This window comes from Adiantum capillus-veneris, chromosome 25 (genome assembly GCF_014529385.1).
Source record: "Adiantum capillus-veneris isolate H3 chromosome 25, ASM1452938v2, whole genome shotgun sequence".
NCBI lineage: Eukaryota > Viridiplantae > Streptophyta > Polypodiopsida > Polypodiales > Pteridaceae > Adiantum > Adiantum capillus-veneris.
The window spans coordinates 85,622,832-85,640,812 of record NC_140955.1 but is presented as its reverse complement, the minus strand read 5'-3'; the positions used below and the strand labels follow the sequence as shown (position 1 = coordinate 85,640,812).

The window sequence follows — 17,981 nt, the reverse complement described above, 5'->3', positions numbered from 1 at the left end:
AGGCTTATTTGGTGGGCTACTGCCTGGCACCAAATCTATCGCATGGTCCTCAGGTCTCTCTGGCGGTAATTGAGACGGTAATGAATCGGAAAAGCAGTCACTATACTGTTGTAAAAACATTGACCTTTCTTTATCTAGCACAGATAAATTTGATTCATCACAATCTGACACTTCACGTGCAAAAACCAAGTACGCAGAAAGATGCTTTTTCATTACAGAAGTAATAGCAGAAGCTGATACAGTAGGAATAGACTCCCCTTTAAGCTTTACATCCAGAATATGAGTCTTTCCCCTGCTCTGTACAGTGATCTTTTTGTTGTAGGCATCCATGATTCCCTGTACACGAAACAACCAAGGAATACCTAACAACACATCACATCCGTCCAGTGGCATGATGTAAAATTCTTCAGCATCTACATAGGACTGGATATGTAGACGCAACTTTCCAATGATGGGTGTCACAGCCTCTGTATGGCCAGGACATGCCAAACCTGCCTCTGCTGTATACCCCATCTCTTCAGGTCTGATTCCCAACTTTGAAGCCAATTCTGGGGAAATGAAGTTGGCTTTGGCACCTGGATCAAAGAAGATAAGCACTGTTTGATCCCTGACCTTTCCCCATGCTCTGCAAAGCTCACTTGCATCTGAATTTGGCTTGTCGCCCACCATATCTGGCACTAGACCAGCCATGGGCTTCTTTCCTTTCTTGTCTTCCTTGTCATCAGAATCAGTTGGCCTTTTCTTTGTAGGACAATTGTAAGCAATGTGGCCAGGCTGCTCACATATAAAGCATTTGTTCTCTGTCCTCAGGACCTTCTTTTGCTCTTCTGACTTGCGAGGAAAACGTCTTTTCCATTTCTTTGCTGGTCCTTTTTCTGATTTAGTTGTAGCTTTGTCTTTCCCTGCGTTGGCCGACTCCTGAGTCCCTTTAGGAGCCTCATTGGGAACGTGCTTCTTGGCTGAATTTTTCTTGCCTGATCCTACCTTGACGCCAGTGTTAAATTCACAATCTTCTCCCTTGAGCAAACCATTGCCAGTGTTTGCTACCTCGATGAGCTGCGTCAAAGTAGTGACTTTTGTCTTCGTGCAGTATTTTCTCAATCCTTTGGGTAGGCCACAACAGTATTTTTCAATCTGTTCTGTCAATGGCACAAACCTATAGGAAGTTACTGGAAGTAGAGCTTTCCAAAACTTCCGATTGTAATCATCCAGATTTCTGCAAGTGGCAGCATTTAGCTGGTGCCATTTTGTCATGACATCTGCTTCGAAATCATCAGATAACCATGCTGCTGCAAAAATCTGTTTGAAGTAAATCCATGTGGACGAAGCTTGCCCTTGAAGCAATAAAGTTGTCCACCATTGTCCCGCATTCCCTGTCAAGAAAGTGGCTGCCTTGCAGACCTTTGAAGCCTCTGTAAAGTTTCCCCCTGCATAGGCCTTGTCAAACTGCTCGAGGAAGAGAGAGCCTTCTTCCTGTCATCAAACCCTGTAAAGGTCGTGAAAGTCACACCTTTGCCACCTTCTTTGTACGGAGTTGGCCTCTCCAGCGGCGTTAGATTGTCATATGGAAGTGACTGAAACATGGGAACACTATTAGGGTTCATCTGTGTTCCTTGGCCGCTATTAACTTGACCTGGAAATGCCATATTTGGCTGCTGATTTGTAATTCCAGCCATACCAAAATTTGCTTGTGGCATCCCAAATTGGCCCTGAGTGCTCTGAAACCCTGGTTGCATACCCATGACACTGTACATGGGGTTAGGCATCATCGTTTGAGCACCCCCAAACACTGTTCCTGGCGTATAAAACTGATTTCCAGGTGCATGACCAGCCATGCTCTGGAATACCGATCCACCTCCAAAATAGCCAGGGTGTACTGAAGATGGTGGGAAGACCTGTTGCATAGCCTGTAGGTTGCTTCCCTGCCCATTAGAACCAGCTATAGGCTGCTGAAAGGTGGCGGGCTGAATTGGTACAGCTTGAAAAACTGGCATCTCAGCCACTTGTTCTTGCACTTTAGGCATAGGTTGTGGAGACTGCATGTTCTCCGTCAAGTGTACAGGTGTTTCCATTGACTGTGCGGTATGAATCACTTGTACTCGAGCCTTAACAGGCTTTTGAATATGATCCAGTGACCCAACTTGCTGAGACGGAACAGGAGGTTGTAGAAAGGCTAAAAACCTCGGGTTCTGCATTACTTGTGTGAACATAGCCACAGCAGTAGCCAACTGGGTCCTGAATATATCATCATCCGTCTGTGGTGGTCTTGAGGACTCACCCACTTCATGTGTCTGTTGACCCTGTGAAGAGGAAACCTCTTCAGTCACATCATCTGGTCTGTCAGCCATAATTGCAATTCCCTGTGTCTGGTCTATGATCCCCTGTGTCTTCAAGCCCAAAACTGACCAAGGCTCACTTCTATGGGAAAAAGTGATTTAATCCCGTTGATGGAACCATGAAACCGGCCTGTTCAATCCAAAAAGGGCGGTAGACTTTACTTTAAACCTTGATTTAGCTTTCACCCATTATTAGTCGTCTATTTTACCTGTACTTTCAAGACACAACAAAGGGGAGAGGGATACAGGCTGCTAGATTGAACCTGTATGAGTAGACGGACACCAGATTGGCCCCTAACTTAGGCGCCCCTTTCGGTATTTCTTTATTGTTCAAAAGAGGGAATAAACGCTGTGGTTCCTACAAGCTGCCCCGCACAAACTCGGCTGAATTTCCACTGTTCCAGCTCGATTTCGGTAGCATAACTGTACTAGAACCCTTCACAATCAATATTCCCACGCATTGATCGACTTTCCCGACGCATACGGGCACTTTGCAAAACTTGGCGAGAATCTGCAGCACGCTGAATTCTCTGTTTTCAGCCCTGAAAATGCGCCAGATCACCTGTACAGCGGTCCCCTTGCGTCCCCGAACCTCCTGGGGGTATTAGGGTCCGTTTAGGGCCAAAACCCTAAACCTGCAAAAATACACAGCAGGCTGTAATTTACTGTTTCGGGCTCCGTTTCGCGTGCCGGTCGCATCCTTAGCAAGTCCTCGAGCTCCCGCACCTGTAGGGCTACTTGCCCTTTGAATCGGACGAGATTTCTGGCGTGAAACCTCTCCGAATTCACCTGTACCTGCGGGGGGATTAGCCGCTAGCTAATCCAATACCTGTGCAAGAGGCTCTTGCCTCGGCAATCGCGCATGAACCCACACAACTGTACATTGGTCAAATGAAGAGCCCACTAGAGGGGCATAACATACTGCCAAAGGGGAGAGAGAGGGCAGTGCGTAGCGTGCAGGGCATCACTCCTGGCACCGCACTGTGCATAAGAGGGAAAGCAAGCACTCCATAGCTCTTAACCTGTGACAGACTTGCAAAATGAGCCTCCCAGCTATAAATCACGTTTTTGCCTTCTCTATAAGTAGTAAACTGGCCTCAGAGTGCCAAGTGTCACTCATTTGTGCATTTTCCCGCTTTAGACCCTCGGGTCTAAAAATATCTCACCTGCAGCCTCTGTTGACTTGGCCACAGAGTAACAAAATGATCCCCATGTCAAACTGCACGTAATGACGCGAAGACATTTTCAGGTCCCAAAATAGCAGTTCCCTAAATTTTAGGAGATGCTGCCATTGTATCTTTCTAGGTCATCCGACCCTCTTTGTACACTGCGGCCACATCCAGAACTGAAATGTAGCCTCTATAGCAAAGGATTCCACTTTGGCTAGTCAATGACCCCACTTGGCTAACCATAGTCCTTGTCCAACCTTAGTGCTCTCTTGCCCTCAGGCCTGGACTCCCTCTGGACAGTTCCACACTAGCTATGCAATGCAGGGCAGTTAGATTTCCCGAGGGGTGTTTCCAAAAAGTGAAAGTAAATAGATAATAAGAAAGAAATCAACAAAAAGGATAGATAGTAGTCACACGCTGGTGACAGAACCTCTCCCAACTTTTTTCCTCAAAGAATCTTCGTGTCCCGATCCCTGACTGATTAGCCACTTAGTCCATCGCACATAGGGCACACTCCCGTCTTTATCGCTATGTCTTTGAACGAAGATCAACATTGGATACACGAAAATCCAGATCTTGAGTACCAAGATCGTTTTGCCTCCTATGCGGATATGGAAGGAGTTGGAGAAAGGATCCCTAACCCTCTTCTGCATTCGCATTTTCTAGAAAGAGTGAGATTTGCTCTCCCAAAAAGAGCATGAAGCAATTTCCGACTACATCGAAAAGTTCTAGGAGACACTTCTTAAGGTCACTCCATTCATGAACGTCTCAGACAAAGAGAAGATGCATAAGTTTGAAGCTGGATTCCAGCCGACACTCCAGAAAAGCATGAACTTATCCTCAAAACACCCTTCATGTTATGAAGCAATCTGCTTTGGTTGCTGGGAACTTGCATTCGAAAGGAACTCCTTGCAATCAGGAGTTTAGCATCTTTCATGCAAAGTAGCAGACTCTCTCTACTGAGACAGATACCTCCTCTTGAACGCGGTCTTTAGATCAGCCCAAAGGTGAAGACAAGAAGCCACAGCGAGCTAAGAAAAGGAAATACCTTACTCCATCTCAGCTAAAGGCTTACATGGAAGAGAACAAATGCTTTTTTGTGGTAAAAAAGGCCACTGTCACAAGACGGGCACCACATGCCAATAGAAAAGAACAGACTTGAACAAACTTTTAGCACTTCAATAACAACTGAACTGAGAGAGAGAGAGAGAGATGACATGCGACATGGAGTGCCGGAATTCCACCCCAGAGAGTATTGGCTCCAAACCTTAGCGCCCCTTTCGGTATTTCTTTATATTGCATCAACACCATACAGGCCGATACTCCAGACTCTGCACCTTCTCCAAGACGCATGCCAGAGAAAGAGCCCTAGCCTCATATTTAAAGGCCCTTGGCCTGAAAAGCTGTTACAGTAAAAAGCCTTTAAAACTCAAAAGCTTCTGGTTCAAAAAGCAATGACAAAAGCTGCCAGCGTAATTTACAAAAATCCGTACAGCCTGCCACGTCATCATGCCAACGCAATTTTCGGAAATCTGCCACGTCATCAGTTTTTTTGCGTGTGTCCGGATCCTGCTTTATTTTCTTCCTTTATGTCACTTGGGGCCCCATCGAACGGGGTCCCCATAAGTTGGTAGGACTTCTTCTGTTACTTGTTCTTCTTAGGGTTTAGGCCCCTCGGCCACATCTGTAAGTTGGCTCCATTCTTTAGGCTTTGACACGTCAGCAGTTTGTTACATCTCCCCTTCTTGAAAGAGAGTAATCGTCCGCGATTACAGCATATCTGCAAAACAACTCAAGTTAGCTCAAAAATTTCCGAGGGTCATTTCGAGGGACAATCAATTTGCTCTTTTTATTAAGGAGTTAGCTTCTCCTTTCCGCTGTTTTGATCAAGGAGTTAGCTTCTCCTTTCTGCTCTTTTGATCAAGGAGTTAGCTTCTCCTTTCGTCCAGATTGGAACTCTTGATATTCCGGCGTAGTAAAATTAGCCATCACACCCAGACCGTACTCATCATCCTCGCGAGTCTTGATGCACTAAAAAAAATTACATACCCAGGAAATCTCATCCAATTAGAAATATTCAGTAATTGGCACATCACAATGCAACACACATGCTTACATATGCATGTTACAAGACACAACAAACAACGCCGCTGAGCACTCCCCTGATACAAACGGTCTGCGGTATGAAGCTACTCAACGACTACCTCGTCACTCCTCCCGTAAATAACCTAAAAAGGTCCGGGTCATGAGCTCAAAAGACTGTACAACCAAACGCTCCCCAGACCGCAGTCTACATCGCTTGGAGGTTCAAGCATACAACCAAACGCTCCCCAGGCATCGGCCTGCATCGTTCCGAGGTTTTCAAGCATACAACGAAACGCTCCCCAGGCATCGGCCTGCGTCGTTCCGAGGTTCAAACAATACCAAAACAGTATTTCTCACTTCTCCACCCGGGAGTAAAATCACCAATCATTGAAACCAGTATCAAACTAGAGTCAAACAATTCAAATCGGCACCAAAACAGGTTCAAAACAGATTTCATCCATTTCAAACAAATTCCAAACAGGATCACCAAACAAGATCAAATAGAACTCAAACTTAAAAAGCAATCTCGACATCAATCAAGCTTGAAAAGTCGACTGACTTTCCATCTGGAAACTTGCACCAAAAATTAGGGTTAGGTTCCTTCCATGAGGTCGTAGCCGAGCACAGCATGGTCCATCAGCTCTTGGACAAACAGTGTTCCTTTGGCGGCGATGGTAGTTCCAAGATAGCAATCACACTGGATCTCATGCTCGTGAAGAGACATCTACTGGGAGATATCGAGAAATTTCAAGCTATAATCTGCTAGGGTTTCCATGGCAAGCATTTCAGGATATCCCACTCTGCCCGAAGTTACATTGCGAAGGAAGATGTCAGAAACCATATAACTTCAGGCAAATTTATTTTTTTTCTTGAAAGCTTGCCAAGTACTTGGAGTATGCTGCTTGGTAGCTGTAGACATCAATATCTGCATGGCACTGCTTCTGAGAAAAACAGTGACTTGAAACAAATCTCGATCCTTCTCGTGCAAGTGATCTTAATTGGCTTATGCCCTGTAACACATGAGCGGTGAAGACGGGAGCGCGCCCGATGCGCGATGAAGTAAGGGTGGGAGTGGCTAATAAGTCCAGGTTGGAGGGCAAAAATACCTCAAATAAAATTTCAATAGCTCTGACTGCTCTTTTGTAGGACCGGTATGCTTTCAGAAAAGCACACGCCTGATGCTCTGATACCACTGTCACAAGACGGGCACCACGTGCCAATAGAAAAGAACAGACTTGAGCAGACTTTTAGCACTTCAATAACAACTGAATTGAGAGAGAGAGAGAGAGAGAGAGAGAGAGAGAGACGACACGCGACATGGAGTGGCGGAATTCCACCCTAGAGAGTATTGGCCCCAAACCTTGACGCCCCTTTCGGTATTTCTTTATATTGCATCAACACAGTACAAGCCGGTACTCTCTGCACCTGAAAGCATGCCAGGAATGAGCCCTAGCCTCATATTTAAAGGCCCTTCACTTGAAAAGCAGTTACAGTAAAAAGCCTTTAAAACTCAAAAGCTTCTGGTCCAAAAAGCAATGCCAAAAGCTGCCAACGTAATTTACGAAAATCCGTACAGCCTGCCACATATCAGCCAGCGCAAAACGAGGAAATCCGTACAGCCTGCCACGTCATCATACCAGCGCAATTTTCGGAAATCTACCACGTCATCAGTTTTTTTGCGTGTGTCCGGATCTTGCTTTATTTTCTTCCTTTATGTCACTTGGGGCCCCATCGAACGGGGTCCCCATAAGTTGGTAGGACTTGTTCTTCTTAGGGTTGAGGCCCCTCGGCCACATCTGTAAGTTGGCTCCATTCTTTAGGCTTTGACACGTCAGCAGTTTGTTACAGCCACAGGCAACTAGACTGCCCACGTCTCAAGAAAGACTCTCCGCCTCCTACCTCAAATTCGGTCCGAGTTGTGCAAGCCAACACTAGGAAGGAGAAAGGTAACCGACAGCTCTTAAAGGGATGCGGCAGCTTGAATGGGCAGAGAGTCTTGATTTTATTTGATCCAAGCTCACCAGACAACTTTTTTTTGTTGGACACTTCAGAATCTCTTGGTCTTACTCCAGAGAGGTTGGGAACCCTGATTAGCTCTGGCTCAGACTTTGAGGGGTTGACCACGAACTCTACTCCTGTTCAAGGACATCTAAATTTGAAGAGCGGCAAGTACTCTAATCGATGTGATGTTATTTTAGGAATGCCTTGGCAGCAGTATGATTGGTAGATGCTAGTGTAAGTGATTGGCCCATACCCATGGTCAGTAACATAACTGTTTAGAGAGAAATAAAGAAGTCTTTTTGCTCACTTGATTTTTGCCAAGAGAGAGAAATGAGTGGTGAAAATGTCTTGTGAATTTAGATAAAGATCGTTTAACTTTTCTTAGTCAGTACCAAACTTACTCCACTCCCCAATGAATTACGTCCTAAAAGACCGGAAGAACATCATATCGAGGCAACTCACCTCCAAATCAACCACCTATTAGAGTTAGTTTATTTCAATAGGAAAAACCTCTTAAACAAGAATGAACTTTTGGAAAAGGGCCTTGTTCGACCTAGTACTTCTCCATACTGTTCACCAATTTTGCTTGTTCAAAAGAAAGACGGCACGTTTTGAATGTGCATCGATTATCGTTCTCTAAACAAGATTACGATCAAGAACAGATTTCAAAATTCCTAAAATTGGTGATATTTTGAATAAGCTACAGGAGGCACGAATTTTCAGCTCCATAGACCTCAAGAGCGGCTTTCAAACTTCGCATACGTTCAATTTTGTGTTGCAAGAAACGTGAGAAGAGGAAGAGGAAACGCCGTTTCCACGTTTCCTTGCAATTCGAACGTTTCCCACCTTAGGAAACGCTCAGGAAACGGCCTCCAATTTCAAGGCAATTTTTTTAAGCCACGTGGCTTTAACATGGGTCAAATTAAGCTGCGAGTTGTTAGCGTGGCCAGGACATGTTCCTGGCTGGACAACCTCTACATGCGTGGCTCCCTTGATATCACAAGCGGGCTGAATCTACGTGCGTGGCCTTGGCGACACCACATACGGGCTGAGCGTCAAGAATTGGAGAGAGAGAGAGAGAGAGAGAGAGAGAGAGAGAGAGAGAGAGAGAGAGAGAGAGCCTGCCCAGAGACACAAGTGTACACTTCGTCCTACTAGCCTGTAAAGGTTGGGTGTTGTTGCTTTCTATTTGTTCAAAACCTCAACCATGCTGGTCTTCAAATAGTCCAATTTGTCATATTCATTCAAAAAATTAGTAAGTTATTTAAGTGATCTGAATAATTTACATTTCAGTTAGAAAATATGCATTAATAGAAACTCATTCTAACCCCAATGTTTCCTTGGATTTGGTGTAGCCGTTTCCTCATGTTTCTAACTATTGACGTGTTAGGTGCAGCGGAATGAATGTTGTTTTTTCTCAAGATTAGTGATCTTTATTTGCTCAAGGTTCCTTTTAGTTCTTAGGGAAAGAGAGAGCTTTCCGTCTTATGGAGAGTGCTATGATCACGAACAAAGTGAGTGGATATTGTACGTGCAAGTGAATGAGACTGAGAGAAGGAGAGAGAAGAGATACGACACCGAGAGGTTGTAAAACCCTCCTCCGAAGGCCCCACTCTCGTCGGCGAGAGTGGTCTATTCTTTGATTGCACAAAGGTGTACAATGCGTATGCAATGGACTATGCAACTTGGTCTATGCCGATGACGACACGACGACGACGATGGCTGAAATCTGAGATCTTCTAATCACTGAATTTCGGGACTGTTTCGGTGGCTGAAAATGACCGTTTTGGCTGCGTTTTCTTGGCTAAAAAATGAGGTTTCTTAGGGCTGAAAACTGATGGTCTTTACGGGCTGAATCTGCTACACTTTAGGTGAATGATGCCGGTCTTAATTTGCTGCTGAAATCCAAAAACGCCAAGGGCTGAAATTGGTCCTTCTGTCGCCGGGATTCTGCAAATGCAAAAACGCTAGGCTGATCTGCTGTGTCGTGATGACACCGGGGCTGATCTGCTGTGCACAAATCGCCAAGGCTGATCTGATGCAAAAACGCTAGGTCTTCCGTGGAGAAAACGCCAGAGTAGTCGCGGGGGTTGGTCTTGCTGAGAAGTTGACTGTTGAGCAAGGTGCTCCTGCTCCCTCTTCTGCCATTTAGTGCTAACTTGGGTTTGCTTATATATTAACTTAGCAAAATTGCCCTACCTACTTTTGTTGGAAAGTCACTTTAAAATAATAAGTGAAAATACCAATAAATAGGAAAATAGGCTAAATGCACTGGAAAATTCCCCTAACTGATGCTAATGGATTCTGATGGGAATTCCGATGATCATGCTATGTGCAACCGGAGGATATGCATCTATGCTAAGTGACTGTGCATGCACGGTCTACGAATAGACTCACAAAAGTGCCAGATCACTGCTAATCTAACTTGACGGGACTGACTGAACCTTGCTGTGGTGTAGCTTGTCCACGGACACATAGGGTTGGGATGTGTCACGTGACATCCCCTCCTTTTCAAAGTGAGGTACTGGTACCGAACTGTATGGCATCGAGGGAGATCGCCAACAACATCGGGAATCCTAGAAGGGACTCTTCGTCGGCCCACTCTGATGTGTGGGTCGTGCGGTACTTGAACTTCATATAGGTGTAACTAAGTCAGACTTTGTAAATAATTAATTTATTTACGAGAAAAGAATTATCTAATTAGTTGTGTGCACACCAGAATAGACCTAGCAGTTCTAAGCCCTCAGGTGAGCCTAAATGCGGGCTAGAACACCTCAGAGAGACCTTAGCAGAAATTACCCTAAAGCCCTAGTGATTGGGAAATCGGGTCTTCAGAAAGGGGTAAGCAGTAGCCTCAGATTTTAGGCTTAGGAAAAATACGCGCGTCAGTACAAGCACATGAATGAGTTGGGGTCCTTAGAACAGTGACCCTAAGGCCAATAAAGCTAATAAAGCCTTAGGATAAGTTTCGTTAAATTAAATTTAACGGTCCGTGCCCGGGCGGACGGCTGGACAAGTGTGAACAGGTAAAGGCGGTGCAGTGTCCGTGCGGCATTGCGCCGGCAGACCTTTGGTGTTCTCATAAAAGAATCATTGGTAGCAGTTATTAGTTAGTTGCACATTTTTTTAATTAATGAGCTAGAAGTTTTTAAAGTCAAAAGTTGAATGGTTTTTAAGTTTTTAAAGTAAGTGTGCCACTTGGCACACTTACCAATGCAAACTAACTCTCTCACTTTCACTCTCACCCTCTCTCTCTTCCTAGCGCCCGCTCTCCCTGATGGCTATTTAAGAGCCCCGCTCCCCCATTTTCAGGGCTGGCAGTGCACCTACCCCCCCTAATGTGAGCGTGCTCTACGCGGTGGAGCCCTCCATTCAAGCTTGAGAGCAGCCCCTTGCGACATATGTGGTAGCCTTGTGCTCCCATTGTCAAGAACAAGGGATCTCACAGTCATAGACACCTTCTGGTGAAGTTTCATCGCGAGAAGCTGCCGTAGACGCTCTCTTAGCAGAGTGCGGCTGCTGTAATTCTCTGTTTTCAGCCCCTAATCACCTCGATTAGGGCTGTTTTCAGCAGATCAGCCATAGAAATTCTCTTCTCTCTCCTTATCCTAAGTCTACATCAAGTTTGGCGCGATTCCATCGCGAAGAAGACCTCTGTTTCGGCGTAGGGGTGTGCACAGGTAAGAATTTCAGGTTATGTGCAGAAAATTACAGCAAGCATGTGCGTGTGCATTTTGCTTGTTTCTCTTTTGTGTTCGATGCATGAATGAATGAGCATGAAGGAAACACATAATGGAAGATGGACTCTCCTCTGTGAGAGCTTCCGATGAGCTGTTTCGGAAGATAGACTCTCTTTTCCAGAGCTTCCAACCAGTCTCGCAGAAGAGGGGAAATCCCCTAAGCAGTAAGAAAGTGGAAACACTTTCTCAGTCAGTAGTCTGAACAGAACAGAAGAAAGAATAGAGGACGGGCGTATGCCCCGTTCCTGTGCTTGTAAAGATTCTCCCTTAGTAATAAAGATATTCTCTTTATGGGGGGGGACCAGCCGATCTTCTGGTCCCCAATGAAGTGTCAAGTTTTCTCGCTCCCTCTAATTCTCTTGAGTATTTGAAGTGCAATTAAACGTCAGTTTACGCTTCCGTATTTTTGTGACAGTGGTATCAGAGCAAGGTCCTCTCTCTCTTCCTGAAGGGATTGACGACTCTTGGCAGACTGCAGAAATGGGAGGACGCAAGATAGAGTTCTCTCTCCTTCAACAGCAGGTGGAAGAGTTGCAGAAAGCTCTCTCCCATCCAAAAGTCCAAAAGATTCTCCATAATCTTGAAAAAGGGAAGGAGAAAATGCCGATGGGGTCGGGAGAAATTCCGCAGAACCCAAAGGCGCCACAACCAAGAAAAGATCCTTTGATTGGAACTTCCCGCATGCACGAGAGGCAGAAGAAATCTCCAGAACGTCATGTGCGGTTTAATCCAAAAGTTCAAGAGCACGATCCCCCTGATTCCCCTCAGTTCTCTTTCATGAAGGATCTGGATGACATAGTTTCTCCGGAAGACATGTTTCTCGACGATCCGTCGCAGCAAGAAGTACATTCAAGGGAAAGGACTCCTGTCCCCAAGGAGTCTAAGCATCGAAAGAAGGAGCACCATAAGAAGCACCACAGGCAGAAAACATTCAAGTCGGGAGATAAAGATGTGAAATTTGACACCTACAATGGACGGCGTGATAATGACAAAGCTTTGGCTTTCATCCGCCAATTTGAAGTTGCATTTGCAGAAGGGAATTTTAAAGAAAGATCCAAGCTTCGCCATGTTAGTTTGTACCTGAAAGGCACCGCCAGCAATTGGTGGTTAACCCTTATCCTGGAAGATCGCAAACCCCAAGATTGGACCGCTTTCAAGAAGGAGTTCTACGCACAGTTCCTTTCTCCAGACTATGAGGAAGAGGTAAAGAAAGAATGGGATCGACTTTCACAGTCAGAGAACGAAACTGTTCCACGCTATGTGGATAGGTTTTGGGACGTTCTCTTGAAAGTCACTCCATTCAAGAAGATTGACGATTCGGAGAAGATGCGCAAGTTTGAAGCAGGTTTGCATGAAGCCTTGCAAAAGGCTATGAAGCTTTACCCTCGAGGTAACTTGCAGATACTTATGGAATCAGCCCGCATAGCTGATGGAATACATGACAAGGGTACTCCCAGGAAGATGGAGCAAAGCACTTACCATGCCAAGCAGAAGGCTCTCCATGAGCAGCCTACTTCTTCTACTTCTTCTCAAAAGAAGAAAAGAACCGCCTCCGAAGCAGAAGCAAAGCCAAATCAGCCCAAGAAAGGGAGATATCTCTCTCCTGCTAAGTTGCGAACCTACATTAGTGAAGGAAGATGCTTTAAGTGCGGACAAGTTGGTCATATGAAGGGTGACTGTCCAACCAAACCTCCACAACCACCCTCTTCCAATGCAGTCCCAGATGTACAGGGAAATACAACCAAGGATAGAAAAGAAAGAGCTCTTCTCAAAGCATGGGGTAGTATCAACAACCAGCGGGCTCTTATTTTGTTTGACCCTGGTAGTACAGACAACTTCATCTCTACCAAGCTAGCTGACGACCTGAACTTGCAGCCCAATCGTTTTGGAGTCTCTATTCAAGCGCAATCTGCTTTCAAAGGGCAGAACTCAAACTCTACTCCAATCATAGGGAAGTTGAATCTAAAGGTCGACGACTACAAGGATCAAGAGTCTTTCTTACTAGCTTCACTTGAAGGATGCGATGTTATCTTGGGAATGCCTTGGCACTACAAGATGCATCCCATTCCTGACTATGTTCAGAAAACCTTATCTTTTGCTCATAAAGGAAAGGAGTATCTTGTACTTGCAGATGCAGGTGATTGGCGTATTCCTATCGCCAACCACATTGCCATCAAGAAAGAAATGAACAAGTGTGTTTCAGCGTACTTGATTTTTGCAAGAGAGAGAGATGTGTCTGTTTCACAACTTTCTTCCTCTTTAGAGCAAAAAAGACTTAAGTTAATAGAAAGATATAAAGATTGTTTTGCAGATGAACTTCCAAATGAACTCCCACCTTCGCGACTTGAGGATCATACCATTGATTTGATCCCAGGAAGTTCTCCTCCAAATCAGCCCCCTTATCGAGTTAGTCTAATGCAACAAGAGGAAATTCTCAAGCAGGTTAACGAACTTTTGGAGAAGGGCTTAATAAGGCCTAGTACTTCTCCATATTGTTCACCTGTCTTGCTAGTACAGAAAAAGGATGGCACATTCCGCATGTGCATAGACTATAGATCTCTAAACAAGATCACAATCAAGAATCGATTTCCAATTCCTCGGATTGATGACATTCTTGATAAGTTACAAGGAGCCAGTGTCTTTAGTCGTATAGACTTGAAGAGCGGTTATCATCAAATCCGCATAGCTCCTCAGGATGTGCATAAGACTTCATTTAGAACAACCTTCGGGTTGTATGAATTTCTAGTGATGCCTTATGGGCTCACTAATGCACCAGCTACATTCAACAGAATGATGGATAGAATCTTCCACTCATACAGAAGCTTTACAGGCGTTTTCTTTGATGACGTCTTAATCTTCTCAGAGACGGAAGACGAACACTATAAGCATCTCGCCTTAGTGTTTGAAGAATTACGCAAACACAAATTATTTGTGAATGCTAAGAAGAGTGAGTTCTTTCTAAAAGAAATCCACTATTTGGGCCATATAGTATCTCACAACCAAGTGAGAATGGACTCTGATAAGATTCAAGCAGTTGTAGAATGGCCTACGCCAACTACAGTACATGATGTACGAAGTTTCCTTGGCCTCTGTTCTTATTATCGACGTTTCATTCGAGCTTTTGCCGCGATAGCAGGTCCCCTCCATGACCTGACAAAGAAGCGGATTCCATTCCATTGGGGGTCTGGACAAAAACAAGCTTTCGAAAAGCTTAAGTATCTACTCAGTCACGGACCTGTTCTCACCGTCCCTGATCTTCGCAAACCTTTCGAGGTATACTGCGATGCATCTGGAGATTGTGTAGGAGCAGTTTTGAACCAAGAGGGTCACGCGATAGCCTATGAAAGTCGGCGCCTTAAAGATGCCGAGTTGCATGTCTCCATATACGAAAAAGAGCTAATGGCGGTAATTCATGCTCTTTCCATTTGGAAACACTATCTATTAGGAGCTGATTTTATTATCAAGACAGATCATCAAAGTCTTCGCTACTTTCTCACACAGAGAAAGTTATCAGAAAAGCAGATGAGATGGGCCAACTTTCTTTCAATGTTTCATTTTCAGATTTTACACACTTCTGGAACAAAGAATGCAGTTGCAGATGCTCTCTCCAGGCGTCCAAAGATCAATGCACTAACAACAATTTATCATGAGGAACTAGAATCTCTCAGCGAGATGTATCCTCAAGATCCAGACTTCGCCACAATTTGGGCAGATCTTCAAGCTGGTCACTCAAAGCCACCTTATTCTATCAGGGATAATACACTCTATCGTCAACAAGCAATATGCATAGCTCAGCCCTTACGACAAAAGGTGATGCATGAAGCACATAATTCTCCTTATGCTGGGCATCGGGGAATTGCTTCCACCACTAGTGCCCTCGAAAGGTATTTCTTTTGGCCAACACTCCGTGCGGACATTGAAAAACATGTACGTGAGTGTTTAGTATGCCAAAAAGTGAAATATGACAGACATAAAGTTTATGGCAAGCTTCAGCCGCTCCCTCTGCCTAACACGCCATGGGAAAGTATTGCCATGGATTTTATTACGGATCTTCCTAGATCCAAGAAAGATCCTAGATCCAAGAATGGAAATGATGCAATCTGGACTATAGTAGACAGGTTCAGTAAGCAAGCACATTTTCTTCCAGTAAAAAAGACGATCAAAGCTGATCACATGGCTAGAATATTTCTAGCTCAGATTTTTAAACACCATGGATTGCCAAAGACTATTGTCAGCGATAGAGATCCCCGCATGACTAGTCTATTTTGGCAGGCATTGTTTGAAAACTTGGGAACTAAGCTTGATTTTTCATCAGCTTATCACCCTCAAACAGATGGTCAAAGCGAAATCGCTAATGCCACTGTTTTAGATCTCCTCAAGTGCTATGTTTCGGAACGACAATCCGAATGGGAACAGTACTTACCAATAGTTGAGTTTGCGTATAATAATACCATACATTCCTCAACTGGTAAAGCCCCCTTCGAAATTATTTATGGGAAGCCACTCTTACTTCCTATTATGGTGACCAAAGAAAACATCTTCGCCGCAGATGAATTTGTGCGCAATATTGATATTGCCCATCAACAAGTAAAGCAAGCGATTCTTCGTACTCAAGAGCAACAGAAGAGAAAAGCAGACAAGCACGGAAGGAATCTCAATCTTGAAAAAGGACAATATGTCCTGCTTCGGTTTGAGAAAGCTAGATTGAAAAAGCGGGTCGGCAAAGGGAAAGTTGTCAAACTTTCCCATAGATTCTACGGCCCTTTCAAAATTACAGATAAAGTCAATGATGTGACTTTCAAATTGGATTTACCTTATAATTGGCGAATCCATAATGCTTTTCATGTCAGTCTCCTCCGACCCTATGTTGGACCTCCTCCAGTGGCGCCCGTACAAGAAGATCCTCCAGAAGTCGAAGAGACTGAGGAAATCCTTCAACCTGAACAGATAATACACCACTCGGAGAGACAACTCACGTCGGGGAGTCTACATCGAAAGTATTTAGTCAAGTTCAAGAATTACACTCCTTTAGATGCAAAGTGGATGACTGAGTCCGATCTCAAGGACTACCCTGACATCTTGCACAGTTATGTTGACGCTCTACAGTTGAGGTCAACTATTTAGAACCAAGAGGGATGTAACTAAGTCAGACTTTGTAAATAATTAATTTATTTACGAGAAAAGAATTATCTAATTAGTTGTGTGCACACCAGAATAGACCTAGCAGTTCTAAGGCCTCAAGTGAGCCTAAATGCGGGCTAGAACACCTCAGAGGGACCTTAGCAGAAATTACCCTGAAGCCCTAGTGATTGGAAAATCGGGTCTTCAGAAAGGGGTAAGCAATAGCCTCAGATTTTAGGCTCAGGAAAAATACGCGCGTCAGTACAAGCACATGAATGAGATGGGGTCCTTAGAACAGTGACCCTAAGGCCAATAAAGCTAATAAAGCCTTAGGGTAAGTTTCGTTAAATTAAATTTAACGGTCCATGCCCGGGCGGGCGGCTGGACAAGTGTGAACAGGTAAAGGCGGTGCAGTGCCCGTGCGGCATTGCGCCGACAGACCTTTGGTGTTCTCATAAAAGAATCATTGGTAGCAGTTGTTAGTTAGTTGCACATTTTTTTAATTAATGAGTTAGAAGTTTTTAAAGTCAAAAGTTGAATGGTTTTTAAGTTTTTAAAGTAAGTGTGTCAAGTGGCACACTTACCAATGCAAACTAACTCTCTCTCACTCTCACTCTCACCCTCTCTCTCTTCCTAGCGCCCCCTCTCCCTGATGGCTATTTAGGAGCCCCCCTCCCCCATTTTCAGGGCTGGCAGTGCACCTACCCCCCCTAATGTGAGCGTGCTCTACGCGGTGGAGCCCTCCATTCAAGCTTGAGAGCAGCCCCTTGCGACATATGTGGTAGCCTTGTGCTCCCATTGTCAAGAACAAGGGATCTCACAGTCATAGACACCTTCTGGTGAAGTTTCATCGCGAGAAGCTGCCGTAGATGCTCTCTTAGCAGAGTGCGGCTGCTGAAATTCTCTGTTTTCAGCCCCTAATCACCTCGATTAGGGCTGTTTTCAGCAGATCAGCCATAGAAATTCTCTTCTCTCTCCTTATCCTAAGTCTACATCAAGTTTGGCGTGATTCCAACGCGAAGAAGACCTCTGTTTCGGCGTAGGGGTGTGCATAGGTAAGAATTTCAGGTTATGTGCAGAAAATTACAGCAAGCATGTGCGTGTGCATTTTGCTTGTTAAGGTCTGCAATGCTTGCTTCTTAGGGCCGCGCCGAAAGCGACTCAAAGTCTTCAGAAGCTCCTTTCTTGCTTCAACTTCGTCTAGAGTCGTGCTTCTTTCGTCTTCAAGAATCTCCATGGCTGAAAATTCCTGAAACCATCTCCAACACAAAACCATGAACATACCCATTCCATGTATAGTGAAGGAAAAAAATCTTGTCTTCTCTAAAGACTGTGTATGCAATGTAGATGAACAAATAGACGGAGTGACAATCCGTTCATCAAACACATGCAAACAATGAGGTCGAATCTTTTCTGTTTGATCGAAACCAATCAACTGTGGCAAATCACAATGGAAATGCCCATGCTTGGTGCTCATACAATCATGTGCTCTTTCGGGAATTGTGTCATGCCAAGGAAGAGACATGGAA

The 17,981-nt window shown here is 44.7% G+C and overlaps 1 protein-coding gene across 1 annotated transcript in view; it reads right to left on the bottom strand.

Moving 5' to 3' along the window:
* The window catches only part of LOC147425204 (Transducin/WD40 repeat-like superfamily protein), a 68,881-nt gene that overhangs the window by 20,195 nt on the left and 30,705 nt on the right, over positions 1-17,981 (bottom strand). The window lies entirely within an intron of this gene.